Genomic DNA, 7500 nt, shown 5'->3' on the forward strand with positions numbered 1-7500 from the left:
CAGAGGTATGGGCATGGACATGCAAGAAGAGTGTGGAGATCCGGGGAAGACATCACGCGTGGAACTATGTTGTGGAGTTGCTTGGCTTTATTGGACTTCCCCTGTCAGGCAACATTTCTGCATCACCGCACGGTGAGATGCCAACAACAATAATGGCATCCAAGCGACTCTGTGGCGTGTTGTTCTTCTGCTGGGACTTCAATCATTCTCTGTCTGTCTGTCCGCCTGTCTCTCTGTCTCTGTCTCTGTCTCTGTCTCTGTCTCTCTCTCTCTCTCTCTCTCTCTCTCTCTCTGTCTATCTCTCTCTCTCTCTCCTCCCCCACACTTCATCTCTTGCTCGGAAAGAGACATATTTTTCTATGTTACAGAACTATAAACAATACGCTGTTTTCCTTTCATGTACAGCCTGTTAATGTTAATGTTGATGTTGTTGTTGCTGAGTTAGGCCGGCTTGAGGGCACTGCTTGAGGGATGTGGATGAATCATTGATTGTTGGATGGATTGTTCTGAATAATCATTGTGACTGATTATGACATAGGTCCTGTGACTGATTCATTGACTGAGTGGTGGATGGATGGATAGATGGATGGGTGGGTGGGTGGGTGGGTGGGTCGGTGGGAATGTGGTTTGGGGTGAAATGTCACTTCGGCATGCTGGTTGGTTGGTTGGTTGGTTGGTTGATTGATTGTTTGGTTGGTTGATTTGTTGGCTGGTTAGTTGGTTGGTTAGTGGAATGAAAACTAATGAGCAGAAGAGGTGGACACACATAGTTCCAGACTATTGTTCACGCACAGACTTCACACACACACACACACACACACACACACACACACACACACACACACACACACACACACACACACACACACACACACACACACATTATACAGATTTATCCAAGAACCAGTCATCATTTTTGTTAAAACCTGAAGTTCTCTCACATATAGAAAATCAATATTCAAATTATCTAAAAATATACACAGACGGATCTGTTCTAGAAGATGGTAATTCAGGAGTGGCTTTTGTAATTCCTTCATTTAGAATAGAAAAATTATACTACATTGGTAGACAATATTCCATTTTCACAGCTGAACTTATAGCCATGCTTATGGCCTTAAATTATCTTTCAGACATTCCGAAAACTGTAAGTGAAATTTTATTATGTGTAGACTCAAAGTCAGTATTATAAGCTATAGAATCTCCAAATTCAAAGAAGCGAATTGAGATGACAATGGAAATAAAACATATTGTTCACCAACTCACAAAACAGGGCATTAAAATAACTTTCTGTTGGGTACCTTCGCACTGTGGAATATCTTCAAATGAGTGGGTAGACCAAGCAGCTAGAAGAGCAGCACGTAATTTCGAAGGCGCAATACAACTTGACATCTAGTTAGATCTACATGAACGCATTAGCTGTATAGAAAATGTATCTAGAAATCGATTTAAGAAATTACTTATAGATTCAAATAATCAATATTACTAATGTTGTGTAAACACAAAGAATGCAGCTAATCCCAAACATTTTCTAAATTCGACACCAGCAGCACATTCAAGACAAATTACTAATTAGTCTAATGTATAGACTTCGTTTAAATGCCTTTCGTACAAAATTTTCTAAAAATATAAAATGTATATGCGGTAAGCAAATAACTGTAAGCCATCTACTCATTCATTGTGCGAGCATAAGACAGTTACTTCCAAAAGATGTAGTTGATGACTTTTCTTCCAATATTTCATTAGCCACCGAAAAGATGTTGAATGACTATTCATTGCTTAGAATATTTTCAGAAATTTTAAACTCCAGTCCAGTTGGTATCCTTCTTTGATGTATTATATTTAATACTGTTATTTATATTTACATTGTTATAGGTTAATACTTGTTGATATGCATATACATATTCTCCTTCCCATGACAACTCATTCAATACACACCACAACCTCTTTAGACTTTTTCTTATAATATACTTTTCCTCTTATACATAACATGAACTTTTTTTTTAACACTAATATTCGCATGCATTCCCTTTCCTTCATACACTACTTTACTCCTTTCCGTCTAAAAACACTTATAGTGAATAGACGTTAAACTGAAGAACCCTCTCTCTCACACACACACGCACATTTTCTCCCCCTTCCTCTCCTCACACACACGCACATTCACACATAAGCTTACACACACACACACACACACACACACACACACACACACACACACACACACACACACACACACACACACTTTTATTCATATCGCTTACGAAAACAACAATCTTGCAAACCCACCTGCCTGGTTCCTCCTACACATTTCCTGCGCACTGTGTATCAATAGTTTCAGTTTCACTTTCAAGGACGCTGGAATGATCCGTACATCCTCCACGACATCTGCTTAGAAATAAAACACCAAATGTCCGACCTACGCATAAACCCAAAATGCTGCCACATGAAAGACTATCTCAAATCGAAGATAGAACAAAATAAACAGACACGTAAATACACATCATATACAACAAAAAATGAAAGACACATCGGAGGCGAATGACTGGTCCACAAAAGAGCACAGTGCACACCCACACGCTCGCGTATATATACACAAACAGAAATAAAACACAAACTGAAAACATCAACCGTTAAACAATGATGGTCACAGAGACAAACAGGAAAATGCAGAAACAGACATATTATGAAAAAAATGAAACGCACAAGCAAGGAAAGCGAAAACAAAAACTGACGAATCAATATTGAACTAATTTTAGGAAGATAGCCACCCTCGTTTGAGAGAAAACAAAACATTAACAAAAACAAGAGCCAAACAAAATTAATGGATCAATGACACGTCAAAAATGAAATGAAACAAAACACAAATGTAGATAATAGAGTGCCCCAAAATCCTTACAATGAAAATAATGAAACAACTCTATTCAGTTTCTTTTGAAGGCATGGACATAAATGTATACATGTATTGTATATTTTTTTAAACCCCACACAACTGTATGTATAAACAACAACAACAACAACACTGGAATTCATCAGGAAGGTTATAACTTCTTCTTTCTTCTTCTTCTTCTGCGTTCATGGGCTGCAACTCCCACGTTCACTCGCATGTACACGAGTGGGCTTTTACGTGCATGACCGTTTTTACCCCGCCATGTAGGCAGCCATACTTCGCTTTCGGGGGTGTGCATGCTGGGTATGTTCTTGTTTCCATAACCCACCGAACGCTGTCATGGATTACAGGATCTTTAACCTGCGTATTTGATCTTCTGCATGCATTTACACACGAAGGGGGTTCAGGCACTAGCAGGTGTGCACACATGTTGACCTCCACCCTTTACCCACCAGGCGCCGTCACCGTGATTCGAACCCGGGACCCTCAGATTGAAAATCCAACGCTTTAACCACTCGGCTATTGCGCCCGTCGAAGGTATAACAAATGAAGGGAAATGGTTACAATACACACTAACACCATGACAGGGTTTTCGGCGGCAATGAGGAATGACTGACTGCAGAGCTAAACAGAGAGACAGTTCACATTAGTGACTTATGGTGCTGTTGTTTTTGTTGTTGTTTTTAATGAACAGATCTGGTTGGTGGCTCGCACGCAACACACACACACACACACATACACCAGCATCAGGACGCACCCGCGAACGCCCACGCGCGCGTGCGTATGTGTGTGTGTGTGTGTGTGTGTGTGTGTGTGTGTGTACACGTAGGAGAAAGGATGGGAAAGGGTGAGGTACATGATGACGAGATGGGACAGAAGCAAGGTGTCTTGGTTTTTGTTGCTGCTTTTTTTCTTTTCTTTTTTTTTTTCCTTTTATTAATGGACCATACAATGCATTTTGACAGTGAGGAAGAAGACGAACAACAACAACAAAACAACAAGAAGAAGCACATCATATAATTCCCCCCCCCCTCCCCCCGTACCACTCCTCCTCCCCCCCCCGCCCCCCCCCCCCCCCCCCCCCCATCCCTCCCCACCTGTCACCCCTAATCAGCGTGTGCTATATGTGTGCCTGTGTGTCTGTCTCAAATTCCCCACCATCATCACCCACAGGTCTTCCATTGCTGCTAAAACTCTGTGTCCTCCTCCTCCTCCTCCTCCTCCCGCTCCATTAGCCTGCCGCTCTCAACACGACGTGTTGCTGTTGACGATCAGGTGGCGCTGAAAAAACGGAACTGACGCAAAAATCAATGGACGATCACATGGTGACGTAACTCGCAGGACGGGGAAAAACGACACGACTCATTTACGGAACGTCGTGAGAGCCTTTTTTTTGCACAGTAGAAAACCCGACACCACTCACTTACGGTACGTCGTAAAAGCGATTAGTTGCCAGTATACTTGATGCAAAATCGATTTTTTTTTTTTTTTTTTTTTATTCAACATTGCTCCGTTTTGTCGTTAAGATGCATAGCACTTTTTTGTTCTTTTCTTTTCTTTTCACTAAGTTGTTGAAACATTCAATGTACTTCATGCGTTAGACTTGCGTAGATTTCATGTCTGGAAAACGTTTCACAGTAAAAACGACACTTTGAAAAAAAAAAAGAAAAAAAAGAAAAAAAAAAGCATGCATCTATCTCTGTCTCCCTATTTCCCTCTCTGTCCTTGTCTGTTCATCTGTCAATGTTTGTGTCTGTCTGCCTGTCTGTCTCTCAGTCTAACTGTGTTTCTCTCTGTCTGTCTGTCTGCCTCTCTAGTCTCGGTCTCGGTCTCGGTCTGTTTCTATGTCTCTGTATTTCTCTTTGTTTCTCTAACTGCCCCCACTGTCCCTCAGTCTCTGTCTGTCTCGGTCTGTTTCTCTATCTCTGTTTCAAAATGTCTGTCTTTCTCTCTGATCTCTCTCTCTCTCTCTCTCTCTCTCTCTCTCTCTCTCTCTGATCCCTATCTCTCTCTCTGATCTCTCTCTCTCTCTCTCTCTCTCTCTCTCTCTATATATATATATATATATATATATATATATATATATATATGTGTGTGTGTGTGTGTGTGTGTGTGTGTGTGTGTGTGTGTATGTGTGTGTGTGTGTGTGTGTGTGTGATCTCTTCCTCTCTGACCCCCCCCCCCCCCCCGACCCCCACCCCTCTCTCTCTCTCTCTCTCTCTCTCTCTCTCTCTCTCTCTCTCTCTCCCTCCCTCCCTCTTTTCCCCATTTCCCCTAACCATCTATGTGGCAGCAGTGTCCGAGGAAAGCACTCAGGCCTGACAACACTCCATCCATCATGGGGCGTGTTATTCAAACCCGTGCAGCATGGCTTGTGTGTGGCATTCCAATCAGGCGTGACCAAAAACAGATCAATTATCAGCAATAAATCTGCACCCGCGTCATGCAGTTCACGTGTGTGTGTGTGTGTGTGTGTGTGTGTGTGTGTGTGTGTGTGTGTGTGTGTGTGTGTGTGTGTGTGTGCTGTGTGTGTGCTGTGTGTGTGTGTGTGTGTGTGTGTGTGTGCCTGTGTGCGTGTGTCTGTGTCTCTGTCTGTCTGTTGTATGTATGCATGTGTCTGTTTCTGTGTACGTATGTATGTTTTTTGCGCGTGTGTCTGTGTCTGTGTCTGTGTCTGTCTGTCTGTCTGTCTGTCTGTATGTATGTATGTATGTATGTATGTGCCTGTTTCTGTGTATGAATGTATGTTTTCTTTGTGTGTGTCTGCGTATAAGTCCGTCTGTGTGTCTGAGTACGAGTATGCATGAGCGGACACTGTTTAGTAACTGTGAACTGTGTTGGTGGTCTCTTCCATAAGAATCACCACCTCACAGTGCTGTTGTGTTGTGTGCAAAGTCATGCGCCCGACACACACACACACACACACACACACACACACACACACACACACACACACACACACACACACACACACACACACACACAGATATGGCTTACAAACGTTCAGTACACACCGAAAGACCTCAACTAATGGATACTTGTCTTGTGCACAAGGGGCTTGAAAAAACAAACAAAAAGATGAATAGATAATGGGAGACACTTATAAACAAGACACTGTGTCCCTGCAATATGTGTTCCTCAGTTTAACATACTGTGATTTTAGAGGAAAAACTAAATCAAAACACAAAAAACAACGAAGAAAACAACAACAAAACAACAACGAGAGATCCACATACAAAGGAGCGAAACCTTAAAACAATATAAACGGTAGACTTAATTAAATCAAATGCCTAACTGGACTGCGAAGCAAACTTTCAGAATTTGTTAACGGAAGTACGAAATTGTCTTTGAACGATTTATCTGAAAAGCAAGGTTAAAAAGGGGGCGTAATTAGAATTAAAGCTTCACATTCAAAGAACATATTATGCGTATTGGAGAGTTGTACTCCACTGAAGTCAGTAGCATGTGACGTGTTTTAAACGCCTACAGTTTTAACCGGGAAACTAGTGAGGTGATCTGCCTTAATGTGCTGATATACTGTAGCGAGGGTAGAATATAATATAATATAATATATATATATATATATATATATATATATATATATATATCCCTGCAATGTATGTGGACGGTTGTGTCAGTACATCCAGGACAAGTCTTCATTCACGCCTGAGGAACCCGCTCCATGTAAAAGATGCAGCCTGCTTTGCCGCCAACACTCACTGGTCGTGCCGACTAGGAACTCCATCCATCATGTGTTCTAGGCCGGGGTCGCATGAGGCGATCTTTACAATGCTAAGTTTGTTTATCATGAAGAAAGTTCGTAAATATATTTAATTTACTGTGGAGTTAGGAACATTCTTGATAAACGATAAGCAAACTTAGCGATGCTAAGTTCAGCTCAGGCAACCCGCTCCAGGTCAATGACTGGGCATTGAAGGGATGACATGTATCAGAATGAGGTCACGTGGTACACGTCCAGTAGTGCACGTGCAGAACAGATCTCTCCCTGTAGTCTGGTGTCCTCTTTCCTCTGGCACCACCCCCCGCCATCACTTCAATCACTTCATCTTTCTGTATATATACTGTCGATATCAGGGGGCACATCCCCCCCCCCCAACCCCCCCCCCCCCCCCCCCCCTCCCCCAACCCACCCCCTTCCTCCCCCCTGTTTCTCTCTCGGGGTGGGTGGAACGAAGAGGAATAAACACAATTATCGTAGAGATGTGGAGGAAAGCAGTGGAGGAGGTGGGTATAAGGGAGATAGATTCCACGCGCACCGTGTTTCACTGGCTTGTTTTCATGTTTGGTACTGACTTCAGCGTGGCGGGCCCGGAAAACTAAAACAAAACCTCCGTGGTTTTGTTGGTCCGAGTCGGGACAGCCACAACTGACAGTGGAAGGAGGGGGGAGAGGCAGGGAGGGAGTATAGGGGAGGGGAATGAAAAGAGGATCTTGTGTGTGTGTGTGTGTGTCCCAGTACCCTTCAGTTTGGGCCGGCAGTGGTGGTGTCTGGCGCCAGAATGTGGTGTAACAAGGTATATGGACCACACACAGCGTCACAGATGTCTGTCCAACTAGGCTCACGTATCATGCTCTCGTTTTCTCCGTCCCTC

The sequence above is a fragment of the Babylonia areolata genome, chromosome 2, assembly GCF_041734735.1.
Source record: "Babylonia areolata isolate BAREFJ2019XMU chromosome 2, ASM4173473v1, whole genome shotgun sequence".
Taxonomy (NCBI): domain Eukaryota; kingdom Metazoa; phylum Mollusca; class Gastropoda; order Neogastropoda; family Buccinidae; genus Babylonia; species Babylonia areolata.